Source organism: Lepisosteus oculatus, chromosome 13 (genome assembly GCF_040954835.1).
Source record: "Lepisosteus oculatus isolate fLepOcu1 chromosome 13, fLepOcu1.hap2, whole genome shotgun sequence".
NCBI lineage: Eukaryota > Metazoa > Chordata > Actinopteri > Semionotiformes > Lepisosteidae > Lepisosteus > Lepisosteus oculatus.
In genome coordinates, this window is record NC_090708.1 from 21,533,012 (window position 1) to 21,548,916 (window position 15,905).

Consider the following 15,905-nt stretch of genomic DNA (forward strand, 5'->3'; position numbering starts at 1 on the left):
AACAAGAAGTGAACTCAATACCGAGCAATGGGAAGTAGGTTAGAATAGTATAAATAGCCCGGCGTGCCGCAATTGCAATTGCAGGTGTGTTAACTCGTGTGGCGGCGCTTTTTAATAGTAACCCGCTGCTGGTACTGATTAGCTCGCTTACGCGTTGATCTCTGCTGGCTGGTGGTCATGACAATACTAACCATGTCCTCAATTACAAGAAACACAAAGTAACAGCTACTGCCCACTAGAGGATACTAAAGTATGGGAGTAGACAAACCAAATATCCAATATAGACTAAAGTATGCAATAGACAAAGCAATTTAGTACTTTACCAAGTGGAACACTGGATCACTGGATTTTTTTCTTGGAACAGATTGGTTGGTGAGTGCAGATTAATAAGAATGTTTATTACAATTTACTCTTCTGTTTACTCTGTGTGTTTACCAAGTGGAACACTGGTTCTCAAGGTAAAATTCGGAAAGTTCTATACTGTAGTAGCAGCTGTTTATTGAAAAAATATAGATTATAGATGTATACTTGATTTTCCTCTACTGTCAAAATGTTTCTTTGTCTTCTCCCATAAAAGTATAAAACACACAAGCACAATATAAAAGTTACATGAAATCACACTCACAGTACATTAAATCAGTGTGTAATAAATAATTATGTGGATAAATAAATAGGTAGTGGAGAGACTACAGTTACATACATTAATTGAGCAGCTTAATTGCAAAGGGGAAAAAATACTTCTTATATTTTTTATTTGACTTTGGTACCCTATATCGTCTTCATGATGGGGGCATTATGAATTGAGAATGGAGTTGGTGTGCGGAATTTGCCTTTGATGTCCCTTACTATTCTGAGATCTGTATAATGATATAATACTGAGTTGAGCTGGAGCTGCTGTTTTCCAATTATTTTTCCTGCCATTTTCACAGTCCTGGACAGTTTGGTTTTGCTTTTCAACCCCTGGTTTCCATACCAAACTGTCATATTAAATGCTAGGATGCTCTCAGCAAGGCCAACTCTAGGACATTCTGATGAACATTAAAGCTGTTTAATCTTTGAATTAAAAACAGCCTCTGGTTCGCTTTATTAAAAATGTTGTCTATATTCTCAGTGTAACTCAGCCTCTGATCAATATGTGTTCCTAGATATTTAACTCTCCACAACTGCTACAGACTGAGTACTATGGTCTGCAAAGATTGCCCACCTTCGGTTTTAACATTGGACAGAAGCTCTAGTCTTGGTCACATTTATTTCCAATGTGCTGGATTGGCAACAGTTTTCAAGGATACTGATGTATTCAAAGGAAGTTTGCTCACCTAGAGTCTAGTCCTTTAAACAGAGTCCCTTAAGAACCATGTCATCTTAGAATGGCTGTGCTACTCTGAATCTGCATCTCATTAGCATATATTGAGAACAGAAGAAGTGACAATACACAACCCTTCCCTGTGAATAGCAGGGACCGCAGCCGCCGGGCTGACAGGAGATTTCCCTTTGGCTCAAGAGGCTAGGTCCCTGTTGAGTGATGCCGGAGGCCTGCGTTTGAGTCCCCAATGGAGGGGGGCCGACCTGATGTGGCAGCAGTGAGGGAGCCCACGTGAACTCCGAAGTGTTACAATACTGTTCACATGGACTCTCTGAGTTCGATCTCTAAGGAAGTCTTTCCTTAAATTCCCATTCACATTCAATTTAAAAAGGAGATGTAAAAGAATATGAATTTGCGTGGTGTTAAAAGCAGAGCTGTTGTTGCATCCTCTGTCTCCCTACATCCTCTGTAAGCAAATTGAAGTGGATATAATAAGTGGTTACTGCAACTCTTTCCATACATTTGGCTAAAAGAGTGGTTAGGGCCAGGTCTAAAATATTTTAGTAATTTAGCCCCTGACTTTTTGGAAAAGGTACAGCTGTAGATTCCTTTCATGTGTCTGGCACAGTATGGAAATTGAGAAACAACTGAAAAATAATATCTTTAAGTTGGCTAACACAGACTTTTTGTCACGATTGTAATCCCTCCCTCTTAAGAGCTCTCCGGCTCTTTCACATTTTACCTGATCTCCTGCACCTGCCTCCTGTTCAAGTCTCCCCTTTAAAAGCCAGACGCTTCCACTATTCCAGGCTCAGTATTGGAAGATGGTCTTGCCTATTTTCCGGGTTGTCCGAAGGCAAGCCTTTAACCCGGCGTCCTGACCATCTGGGTCAGGGGCTCTTAGCCTTGACCATCTGAGCCCCCTGACCCTTCGCCAGATCTCGCTCTGGCTTTTAACTTTGTTTGTCTTTGTCATGGATGGACCACCCGGCTCTGGACATCTGCCTCCCAACGGATTTTCCCACGAGCACCCTTTGGACTGTTTGCCTGGACCACTCCCCCTTCGAGCACCTTCGTCAGGCCCCCCTGTTCGTCTACCAGCCCACTTCCTCGTCTCTTTCCCGTGTCTGTTCACTCCCTTCCGGATTGTGCTGTCTGTATAGGGTCCTGAAAGACCCTTCGTGACACTTTTAGCACTTTACCCCTTAAACTATCAGGTCCCGTTGCTTTATTTGTTGTGATGTGTGCAAAACATGCAGCTACCTACTGTTTCAACAATTGTATGGATGGGTATATGGGAACTTTGTCAAAGATCTCCTCACTTTTGCTTTTGGAATCTGTGGAATCAAACTTTTTAAAACTATTAAGTTCATTGATAAAACTAGCAGTCTGCAATATGTACATTTTGCCTTGTCCCCTTTCTCTCCATCATTATATTAAGTCCTTCCCGTGCCTGCTTTGTATTACCATATAAAGCGTATGCTCAACTTTTTAAAATCTGTCTTAGCACTCGTTACTTTACTCTAAAATTCCTTCTCTTTCTCCCTGATCATACATGCATCACCTTTAATAAAGTCAAGCTGCTTCTCATTTAGGCACATCTTAAATTCTTTGGATAACCATGGTTTATTGTTAAGATTCTGATTGTCTTCATCTGTATCATTGTGTCTTCACAAAACGGGATAAACAATATTCGTGTGGGTCGAGACATGAGCCAATAAATACATGCCAGCCCGTGGTGTCAAAGCAGTGTTTAAGTTCCTCCTTACTCTTCTCTGAAAACAGCTTTAAAGATTTTAAAACAGATTTTCATGTTTAATCTTCTGTTGGTATTTTGGCAGAAGGTGAAGAATATTGTGGTCAGATTAACCAAGGGGAGGTCTACATGCTGCTTTATAAGCATGTGTATCCAGGATAAGTGTTAAGCGCATCGGACAAGTGATGTACTGATGAAGAGTAAGAAGATGAGCAAGCAGATCACAAGTATTAAAATCTCCAAGCACAAACACCGGCTGATTCATAGATTGCGCTAGCGCATCGTTAAAGTAAACCTTGATCTTGTCGGCTGCTTCACTGTGGTTTGGACTAGGCACATAATCAAGGATAACTGTGATCTGTCCCACGTAAACAAGAATAACTGTGATCTGTCCAAACCCAAGGGGGAAAATAAAAAGGTCTGATTGAAACAGAGATAATCTCATAGTTACAAGTGCAGATCTTTTCGAGTATTTTATTCTGCGTTGCCCAGAGTCCGACCTTTTGTTGTGGTCTGCTGTGATGACAGTATAGTCTTCCAGATCAACATTGCAGTGATCCTCAGTCAGCCGGTTTCAGTTAAACATATGAGATTGCTATGCTTGAATAAATGTTCTGTTTTAGCCTTTAGTGTTAATTCATCAAGTTTGTCATTCATTAGACAACATTATTAACCACGTCTGCGCAGTCTGATCTTAACACCACCTCTTGAACTCTGTTATTTTGTTTTTTTTGCCATCGGTATATTCACTTTCACCTTCTCCTGAGGGGGACTTGTCCATCCAAGCTAAAGTGGCTTCCATGGTTCTATTACTTAGAGTAGAAAATCCTGGGAATATGTCCGCACAGGTAATTGCCAGAGCCTCCCAACTCCGTCGACAAGAGATATGGAATTCGCTCGAATGAATGGGATCAAGATGTCCAGGAGTGGTAAAGTATTCCATCTTTGCACTTGGTGCATCTAACAAAACACAAAACCATGCATCTGACAAACAAACAAAAACACAAACGCAAACAAAGGGAGAAACTCAGGGTCCGCAGCATTACTGAAACGATCAAAGGTGCTTGTCTCCTAGAATTTGTTGTAATATTTTGTAATTTATTGGAACTAAGATTACATTCCAACCATGAATTATATAATAAACCTACAGTACAACTTATACCTACTAATGCACATAGAGCCTGATGTATGCAGCAATGCCTTTAGAGATCCATCAGTCCATTTTCTAACTGCTTTATCCAAGACAGGGTTACATGGCCTATCCCATGAGGCAACAGGTGCAAGGCAGAATACACCTGGGTCCCAGTCCATTCCAGAGCACACTGTAGCGGCGAGGCTTATTAATAAGACAGAATTCAGTGTTGCTTTGCTGTCCCAAATGAGGCCCCATCTCTCTCTTCATCTCTGTGGTGCAGCCACAGAGAAGCTATTCATGCAGGCTGATTTAAAGATGTTTTCTTTTGATAAGGGACAGCTCCCAAATGGGGATGTACTTAGCTAAGCCTGGCTATCATGATCAATGGTCATCCATTGGCGCCAATCTGTCTAGGGAGTGCCAAATGGACATCTGGACTGCATTCTTAAGTGTCAGGAGTAAGTGACTCATATCTCACCTTGATCAACCAATCAGGGACTGGTAGGGCCGAGTAACCCACGTGGGACTCTGATGCCCATTAAACTTTCAGCCAATGAACAAGCTGAAGTTCCTCCAGATAAAAACAGGCAACAGAGAGCCTGGAGAAGGAGAACTATTCGGACTATTCTAAGGAGAATTCAAAGGAGAATTCCAGGGGTGCGAGACAATTCCAGGGCAGGACGGCCCAGGAGCAGAAGGCTTCCAAGGGCAGGACATTCTCGCAACGCGCCTCCTGACCATCCTGAATCTCAGCCTGGACAACCACGGAACGGCCAGTGTGTCCGAGTGCCAGAACTTTGCTTTGTTCTAAGATTCGAGAGCGGAGGTTGCCAGAGAGTAACCAGAGGATCCACCCGAGGTTAGCATCAGCAGCAAGCCTCGTGAACAGGTCGGAACTGTGGACAGCTGAATCAGTATTCAGAACTAGCGCTTCATCGGGAACGAACCGGTCCTCTTCCTGACCTGCTGGGACCCACAGTAATCTTTTCTCCTGTGCACAAACTTCGCTAGTTAAAGCCAAAACTAACTAGTCGGTCTTCAGTTTCTTTGTGCCCGCAGGAGATCTGAATCCCCAGAGATTGGATGAGTATTCAACTTCACTGCATTACAGTTCGAGAATTCAATTGTTATCCCAACCAGTTGATATCAATTTAATTCCTAAGAGTTATGTACTTGTTTTGAGGATCCAATGTAGAAGTTATAACTAAGTTAATTTACGAAACGGTCTAAATGAATGATATACAGAACGTATGTTCTCTTGATATGTGTAACTCTTCGTAACTGACTGAATATATACCTTTTGTATTCTGATAACCCTCTCGATAAGATTTGTTAGGTTTACATGCATATTCTATGTATTAATAAATATATCCTCGTGTATTAGTACCTGTGTGTGTGCGTTGTTTGAGTTATATCGCATGGTTGGATTTTAAAGCCATTAAAATAATCAATTTCGTGATTTACTGCTACAATTAATAATTGTCCCAGTAAATGCCCAAACCCTACAGAACTGGTGCCTTGTGAGAGCACATGACAACACACAGACACAAACACACTCACACCAGGGAAATTTTCCCAGAAGCCAAAACTGGCAGTATGTCCTTCGTGTGTGAGAGAGAACTGGAGCGCCCAGACACAGGAAGAACATAAAAACTCTACACCCCAACGACTGAACTCAGGGCCCTTAGTGTAGTCTTTATTTGTTTTTTTTTTACAGTATGTACTGTATTATTAATGGTAAAGGAAAAAGGGCAGTTATAGGAAACAAATATATACAAATACGTTTCAAATGAACATTTTAACTCATGTCTCATATGGCAGTATTCACACATTTGGTATACTGTACTCTGGGATTAAATTGAACCTGAAAGATTTCATGCTATTTGTTGTGAGTACAATATAAACAACGAAAGAGAAAAAAATACTACAACCAAACCCATGGCCCCACCCCTCCTTAGATATGGTTGCTAACTTAATCAAGCTTGGACAAAGCCACAATAAAAAGCCATGGAAAAAGTGAATGAAGCATTAATCTTGGTCTTTTCCCAGTAATCTATCATAAATCCACATGTTGCTATTAGTCCTTGTTATTTGGCTAATAGTTAATTGCCAGAATTTAACAACAGGTTTTTCTTATTTAATTTATTATACAGTTGCTGAGTTAATTTCTCAGTTATTAAACATTGTGGGAGGGGGAACAGTCCACTATAGGACCCTGATATGCAGTCCTTAAACGTTACCAAGTTAAAGCAGTTTTGCAAAGAAGAATGGACTAAAATTATTCAAAACTGATGCAGGAAATGAAAAAAAACAGCTAAGGAAATGTTTACTTTAAGTAATTTACTTTACTGAGAATTAACAATGTGCTTAGTTTGTGCTGTAGAAAGTAGCATTTGTGCTGCTTTTGTTCCTGAGATAAAGCAGCTTTTTTTTCAGCTCCACTGTAGCAGCAGAGGAGAACCAAACTCTGTTTTTTTACGGTAGAGTTTGTGTTTATTTGCTTGTAAATGCCATATGCTTTGAAAGCCATGTCTAGTACAGCATGACTAGAAAACACTTTCCATGCTGGAAAGCACTAATGATTTAATATCCATTTATTTGTTATGAAGTTCAAGTAGGTAGCTGCATCAGCATGCGTTGGCTGCAAAGGAACAGGTAAATGTTTATTCCATGCTGAAAAAAAAGAAGATAAGGAGAATAGAAGATAATGGAAGAAGAAAAGAAGAAGACTGCAGCACAATGTGACTTTTTTCTTTTCCTTCCAGCACAGAAAAAAAAACTTTATTTTTAATATAATATTTACTTATGCTAGGATTCATGGCACGACCTGCCAGTTTTACACAGTAGTGCAAACCTGCATCAAATTATTTGAAAAAATAAAAAAGTGTTGGGCGTTTCAGTGTACTGCGGCATGTTCTTTGTGGTACGGCACATTACACCTCGAGCATTCTGAGTGGCTGCATCTGTAAACAATACTGTAAAAACAATAATAAAGCTCAAGCAGGAATGTTCTCTCAGTTCTGTTTTCAGAGACTGAGAAAGGGTGCACGCATGCAGATGACTCTGAACAATTCATCATAGGAAAGACACAGTGGTTATTGCAGGCTCATAGTCTGGTCAGACTTGGAGAAGCATGCAATGTTGAAGCAGGTCTCAGTAACACAAGTGTGTCTAATGTATGGCCCAAGGGCTTCATCCAGTCTGATGGGCTAATTTGTTTGACCCTTATGGCAGTCGGATTCAGAGCCATCACTTGGGATTCAGTTTCCACCTAATTTGCATTACTATCCTGTTGCCAGATTTCAGAAGCTAAGCAGGGCAGAGTCTGGTCAATGCCTGAATGAGAGACCACCATACAAATTAGGCTACTGCTGTAAGTGGTGCTGTCTAACCAGCAGGCAGTGCTCATCTCTTTGGGCTATTATTTCCAAACCAAATCCCCGGTATGATACCTGGGTGCAGGTGCTGGAGGAATTCCAGTTCTTCAGAAGAGGTGTTAAACCACGTTCCTGACTACTTGGTCACTAAAGATCCAAGGACATTGTTTGTGACTGTAAATGTGAGAACCATGGTGTCTTGGCTAAGTTCTTTTCTGGGAATGTACAGTCTAATCTCCCTATACATCCCCCTTAATTCAACTGGTGAATTAATTTCTCATTCCACGCTTATTTTCTCTATAGTGGGGCTGCTGATACAGAATTGTTACTCTGTGTCACTGTGGAGGGGACTGTTGTACAAATAGGTTGTACAGTGACTCTCAAAAGTATTCACCCTCTTTTTCACATTTTATTGTGTTACAATATGTAATCATTAATGAATTTAATTATAATTTTTTTTGTCATTGATCAACTCAAAACACTATACACAAAACACAATATTGATCAAATGAAGTAGTAAACTGCTGAATAACAACAAAGACTGGTGTTAGGCATTTGCTACAAAATAACATTTGTTTAGTAATTTGTCAATGTGCAAATTATGTGCAAAAAAGTCACTTTGTCATGGCTCTCATAAAGCATATTTGCATTAGTTATTGATGTTTAACCCAACTAGCACCCTAGGGTGCTTAGGGAAAGAGTTTAATAGTGGGGAGATCAGAAGAAATGTTTATTTGTGCTACAAACAAATATGCAGACTGGATGAGAAACCACCTTTAAAGGTGCTATATAAAATAAAGTTTATTATTATTATTATTATTATTATTATTATTATTATTATTATTATATCGCAGAAATTGTCACAACATTCAAATGTGAATGCTTTGGGACAAAAGTTTACAGTATTTTATATTTTACAGAAGATAATGAGAATTAGGGGATAAATAAATCAGGACGAATAAAATAAACACAATGAATGTTTATGTGATTTTTTTATTAAGAATTTATTTATAAACTGTCAAGGGTAAATTGAATTATACCAAATGTTATAATTCAGGAGGAAAGAGTAGAAATCACTCAATGATCAGGTTCTTGAGCAGTGAGCAGGAAAGCAGATCTTTATTGTATGCATACAGGAGCACAGTACAGAAAACAGTTCTGAATGTACAGTAGCTCAAATAGAATACAGCAGTGTTTCCCTTTTTATACAGTGAGAATCACACCAATTTAGTCACATAAGAGGAAGCCAAAACAAAAGCAGATATGGTATCTACAAGATATTTTCTTAGGCAGTTTCAGCGTACCAAGGGAAGGTTTAGTTTCCCAACTGAATGTCTGATACCTGATAAAAGAGAGTCGTGAGCGATTGCAACTATCAGCCAGCAACTCACCAAGGCTAAGGATAGTTATGAGAACAGAGCCCGTTGTTCTTTTCTCAGAGCACAAAATTCTTAACCCTTTTCAACTTCTTCAAAGGTAAGATCCAAATCTTACACATTTCTACGTGCTTGAATTCACAATTACTCTGTACAAACGCTTTGCATCTCACTCAATCACAGACAGACACGTCTCAGACAGTGTTGCCCAGACATTTATTATGGTAATACATGACCGGAGTCACTCCCGTCACTTCTACTCCTGGGTGAAGTGCATTTTACCTCTTCAATAGCATCTGTTTGAGTTTTTTGAAGTTATTGATAAAAGGTGTGATCGAAATGTCAAATTAAGCATATCAGGAAGATAACTGGGGAAAACAATACAGTTCACATCTAAATATCTATATTTTATGTTACATTTTTCCAACATATTTATTTCTAAAATTGATCAATGAGTAAAATAGGGGCATTGCATAGTTCCTTTTTGTTAAGAACCTAGGGAGATAAAAGCAGGCACTCGCCTCTTGTTTGACTGTGACAGTGACAAGTTCTTATTGGCTGACTGAAAAAGTGTGTGACATTCAACTTAATATATGAATATGCATTTTATTAGTGTTTAAAATATTCCTATACCACATATGCTGTTTTACATTCTGTGTGTTAACTTCTTATGTAGGAATTTGTAGGTCTCCCAGACAGCTTTGGCACCTTTTCTACTGGACACCACGCAGAGACTAGTTAAAACTAACATTATAGCCAGCAGAATCAGTTCAGCAATGGAGCTGTGTGGCTATCTCAGTCACTTGCCCTAATGTACTGTAACTGGTGCTCTGTCACAGAGAAGAAAACTCAAACATCAAATTAAACTGTCACTATCAAAAAGACAACTGAATCAAAGCTAATTGAGCTGGCTTCTTCTGTTTCCTCTGGTTTTGAACTATATTGTTTACATTCTTTGTTTTTTATTTCAAATGTCAGTCAATAATTTGTTGGAGTGAAGCGTATTAAGCTCCTTTCACTTCTGCAATTTTACATGAACTGATGTGACAACAGAGTGCCTACAATATTTATTTTGTACAGTAGACAATATGCTGTTGCAACCACTTGATGCATTTATTTAAGTGACTTGCTGTCAAAGTAGTCAATGGATTGTAAAACATGAATTCCTACAGTGAATGTAAAGTGTGTTGAACTCAATACCACAAAAGTATAAAATGTACAGCAGACAGAACAAGGTCCAGAATATTGTGCATTACTGAAATTGATCATCTCACTTACTGTACAGTCCACAGTATCGGAAACAAAAATCAAATTAATTCAATACAATTAACAATGCAGTCTTGAAGAGATACAAATCCAGAGTCTGGGGTGGAAGGTCATGGGAGGAGCTGTATACTAGTCAGGGCTGTTTCCAGCCATCTTGTCCACCTGAAGGAATGCAAAGGAAAGGAAGAACAGGACATCGTGGGAGAGAATGGTGGGTGTACGGATCAAAGCAAGGGGGGTAGCCCAAATGGTAGAGCACTTGCTTTCCTTGTGAGAAGAAGTGGGATCAGTGCCTGGATCCTCCAGATCTAAGCTTTCAGCTTCATGTGCTTTTTGGGCCTCTTGCATGTGACCTTTTTTTCAGCATTATTAACACTGTATAGAGAATGTGAAGGCATTAATGACCACACATCTCTTCATTGTCAAATTGTAGGAACGTGTTCTCATATTTAATGTCACTAATCCAGTGAAATTGGTGTTGAAATTAATATATTTTTTTTTAAAGAAGTTCATTTCCTTTATTCCTGAGTATCATATTGCAAAATTAAGTTTACCATTGGAAAAACAGAAGTGAAGATGATGATGGATAAATCAATTCAATTCAAGCTTAATAATTTAACAATAGGGGAATCTTGTTTTGCTTTAATGATTTTACTGCATATCTTAATTTTCAGTACTGATGTTGCCAAACCAGCATATAAAACATTTTTACTTGATGATTTTTGTAAACTAATAATGTATATTTCTATGATTAAATCTATAGTGCTGATTCAATTTGTCCACAGGTGAAAACACTTCTCCTAGATTCCCGATGTGGTTGTTGAAAAAAAGTTGTCACTTTTTATCTCTTAGAAAACCCAAAGAAATTGTATGTAAATGTTTACACAGCTATAGAAATTCAACTTAAAAGCAAATCAATTGACTTTTTTCAATTTTAAAGAACAATCACATTCTACTTTTTGCTTAAAATTATCACAACTTGTTGTGACCATATCATATTACTCAGGACACACTTTGGGTTACCTATTTCAAGTCAAAGAAAAACATAAACCTCCACACAATTTGCAAGGCAGACAGAATGCAAAGCAAACTGTATTAATTATAATGACTGTGAGAAGGCAAGTTCCTGAAATAAGGAAGCCAGTTAAACTAGAAAGAGGTGTGGCAGGAGAAATTAGAAAGAAGACCTTGGAACAGTATGAGCAGGTTAAGAAAAGCTTTGGTTAGGAAATAATAATATATCTTATAATAGTGCTAAATGCATGACAAGGTCGGTTCTGTGATAGTGTAAGTTCCAGTCCATTTCTCTTTTTCCTTGTGCACAGCATCTAGCTTTGTTGGGATAGTAGTAGATAACGTATCAATCTCATGATTTGAAGATTGTGGGTTTGATCCTCATACATTGAGCAAGGGGGCATTCCTTATTTGTGTCTGTTGATTGATGTCACAGTTGTTCAATCACTTTTGTGCTTACCTACTACACCAAGTATGCAATTTTCTAGTCCATATAAACATAGTTAGATCCCTGGTGGTAGACATGATTAGCTCCATGTCTACTTATTCATTTTAAAATAATGATATACTGTATGACAACAACATGTACCAAAGCCAAACTATGGCTTAATGGAGTTTTAACTTTCCAGCAAGCCTGCTTGTCTCAACAATTTACCTCACCTTAAGCCATGGGTTGAGTAATCATTACACTAATTCCCTGTTTTACTTTAATAATTTCAATGCAGTAGCCATTTGTCTCTAGATGCGGGGAGTGGACAGTGGACACTATGAACAGTGATCTCCTGGACCTTCCAGCTTCTCAGGTCCTGGTCTGGTCAGAAAGAGCATAGACAGTATAAGCCAGTGAACCCTGGAGGTCAGGAAGAGAGGAAGGCACAGGAAGGCACAGGTGATTTGTTGTGGAGAGTAGGGTAGGTAGGTCCCTTTTTTGGGCCAGAAAGGTCCATGGGGAATGGGGGGCAAGGGCCACCAATTGTCTTTGACCATCTGACACTGGAGGTGGAGGTGATGTGGTCAGCATCACGCTCAGCAGGCCTATTATCCCCGGAAGGATTAACCCCCGGTACTCACTTGGAAAGCAGGCTGAGTGGACCTGGGAGCCGTCTGGAAGGAATTAGAGCAAGCTCCAGTACAGCACTTGCCCCTACCTGGGGTTAAACCCAGGACCTTCCGGTCAGGAGCTAGAAGGAGAGTAGGGTAAGGGGAATGTATTGTTTGGGGCTTAAAAGCTAAGAGGATCTTACATGAATTTGAAAGACTGTGCAGAGTTCTGTTTATTTTTTCAGTGCAGTGATTTCGGAAAATGGTGCTAGTAATCGTTTTTGGGACTTTTGGGGGTTTTGCTTACTGTCTTAATTGATTTCTGTGTGTGTCTGCTGTGGATACATTTTACTTAATTGTTTGTGCATACCGTGATATCAATTTGTAGTAGAATAAAAATGGTATTTATGTGATTTAAGATCTTGCACAGGTTTGTGGGTGTGCTGGTAGGGTCCAATGAACCTGTGCAAGGAGAAAGGTCCTATAATCCTTAAGACGATGTATTTGGCTACAGAACCTACATATTGGGATCACTACTGTGCCACCAGAATATAATAATGTGCTGTGTACCAAAATGTTGACATCACAAAACCAGCTAACATCAGAAACTAATATGAACATAGTGCAATACTTGCTGAATTAATTCATTTTACATAGCTGACATGCTATCAGACAAACAAAGTAAACTTAAAGTTAGTAACAGTGATGATGATGATGATGATGATGGTGATGATGATGATGATGATGATGATGATGGTGAATAATTCAGAAAACTACACCAACGTAGTGCAACTTGTTTTTGTTTCATTTTTTAACACTTGATAACAAAACATATATCTTAATTAAGTTATGTGTAAATGATTGTCTCACTATTGTAGTCCCTCCCTACGCTCCGGCTCTTTCACTTTGGACTTGATTTTGTGCACCTGCCCCCTGTTTCAGCCTCCTCCCAGTCCACCTTAAAAGCCAGATGCCCACTCAGTTCGGGTCTCTGCATTGATTCCCACATCGTGCGAGCCCAGGACCTGGATGCGCCTGGCTCAATTATGGTTTTATTTTCTGTTCCTGTTCCCTGCCGTTCCGATCCGGTTCCTGTTTTTAGTCTCTAGTTTAGTTTTTAATTTCTAGTCTCAGATGGACCGCCCGGCTTTGGACTTTGCCCGTTTTGGATTCACTGTTTGGACTACTTCTGGATTGGTTGCCCCAGACTCACCCCCCCCCCCGGACACCTTCGCACTTTGGACACACCCCCCGTTTTCATTCCCGACTCCTGCATGCTTTTTTTTCCTGAGTTTTCCTCATTCCACCCCGGATCGTGTCGTCTGCATAGGACCCTGAAAGAACTCGTTCGTTACACATTGTCAGTGAGCAGTACAGAAGCACTCCACATAAAATTGCATTAGGATGAGGGAGAGGGAGGGAAGAAGAGAAAGAAGAGAGGAGAAAGGAGGTCATGCAACAAGAGAGGAGTCAGGAGGAGTTGGAACTTAAAGCTTGCGCCAGGTAAGAGCCTGTACTTCATGATCATCCAAACAAAACCTGACTGGAGCTAGAACTTTGAACTTTGCTAGAGAGAGCTTGCTATTCTGTGTAATTAGGAAACTTGGGATTCCTGAGGAAAAGATACTTCAGTTAAAAATGGTCATTCCTGCTTGTGTGTGCATTTTTAGCATAGGGAGATAGGCTCCCATTTATTTTGTGGCATCCAGGTTTGCAGAGAGAGAGATTTAACTGCAGGTTGTATTTAATTTATTAAAGAGGTAGCTTATCCCTTATTTTAGCTGCTGCAGGCATTATTTAAGAGTTCAATATTTAGTAGCGGTTTGGGGTTTCTGGGTTGTTAGGATGTTAGGCTTCTGAAATGCCTTGTCTGAATTTACTGTGAATATAGTAACTTGTGTGTTGTATGTTTTGTTGTGTGTAGTGTTTGTGTTATCATTGTAAATAAACATTTGCTAATCCAAGAGGGCTTGAATTTTTGCTCTTTCACCTAAACTGTGCCAGAGAATAAAGAATTCATGTACTGTCCTTCTAATTAAACCAACAGCTTATGTATTTTCTGGAGAAATAATTTACAAGTAGAGGGTTATGAATAATTATTTTACTTATTGACTTAACTACTTGGTCAATTTCTGAAATTCAACATTTTCATTACCTTCCATTTGTAACAATATGAAGCAATAAATCTCAGCACTTTAACCTGGGATTCACATAACCACATCTCTATATCACTGAGAACCACAAGAAAGGAAGGGACAGTATTTGTTTCAATATCCTCATATTTGTCACTTACTATTCTTCTCTAATCTAGCACATTATACTTTAACTTATATGTTATTTAATCATTAATATCTCTCAATAATTGCTATTAAGTGCACTCTCCCTGGGCTGTGTAACGTTCGACTTAATGGGTCTCATTATAAGTTTTTGCATATACAGTACAGTAAGAAGAGGTTACTGTAAATGTGTAAAGAGCAAGTGGTGCCAGCAGGTTACGCCCGTGCATGAATACTGCAGAGTGAGTAAAATATGTCACCAAATGGCTTTTTTTTCACTTCAATCTGGCTTTTCTATTGCATGTGTTTTAACCTCTGCATATTATCATGTACTTTTTTATTGACAATTTGAGCAGACCATAATAAAAACATGTCAGGAAAGTATGTAAGTGATATAATTATTTTTATTCTTAACTTATTATTTTATTTTATGTCTAATGTTACTGTCGTGCTGGGTAAGGAAATGAAGTTCTTTTACGTATTTGTTAAAAGTAAAAAATAAACTTTGGTGAGCATCTGTTCTGCTCTATTGCCCCTCCCTACTCACTCTCCAACACAACTGGGGATATAAAGGATCATTACAAAATTATGAATTTTTACCACACTGATATTAAGAAAAATGCATTCGTATTAGGTTATTTTAGCAGAACTGAGGTGCACACTGGCCCAAGAGGGTCTTCAATAAAGAACTAGGTGTGAATTAAAAATAAAAAATTGCACCTTGGCCACATTCATCATGCACCCTCTGCAAAGTTCTCATTTGTGTGAATGAGAAAAATAACTTTCTGAACTTGCATCTGAGTTTCACCCTGCATACCTTTTTTTTCATTGAACTCTTAAGTGAATGTACCATAGCTAAGTCTTTATTCCATGAATGAATCCTGTCATACTTAGAAAAAAATGTAAAAAATATGTATAAAACAGTTATTTGACAACCCAATAACAACCAATATTGGACATAAAATGTCCTATGTCCCTCTGTCAGTAAATATTGATGTTCAACTGGGAAAATATTTTTAAATTATTTTTTCCTTTTTTGAGCTACTGCAGAAGCATGCCTACTATTGATGAGTACTTCTTCATTTTTGCTCAACAAAATCAAGAATTCAGGCTTAAGAACATAAAAGCTTAAGTAGGGTTCAAAACGAAGCCATTTTGCCCACCTGGCTCATTGATAATATATTAGCTAATTGATTTTAAATTAGATCCCTTCTAATTCTACCTGTGCAGGACCAAGCCCTTTTAAACTTTCAGTATCTGTGACTGAACCAGGCCAATTGGAGAAAAGGGGTGGTACAGTCTAGAGCGGTTACTGACAACATGCAAACCTAGAGCTCAGTTACTGAAAACTGAATTTGACA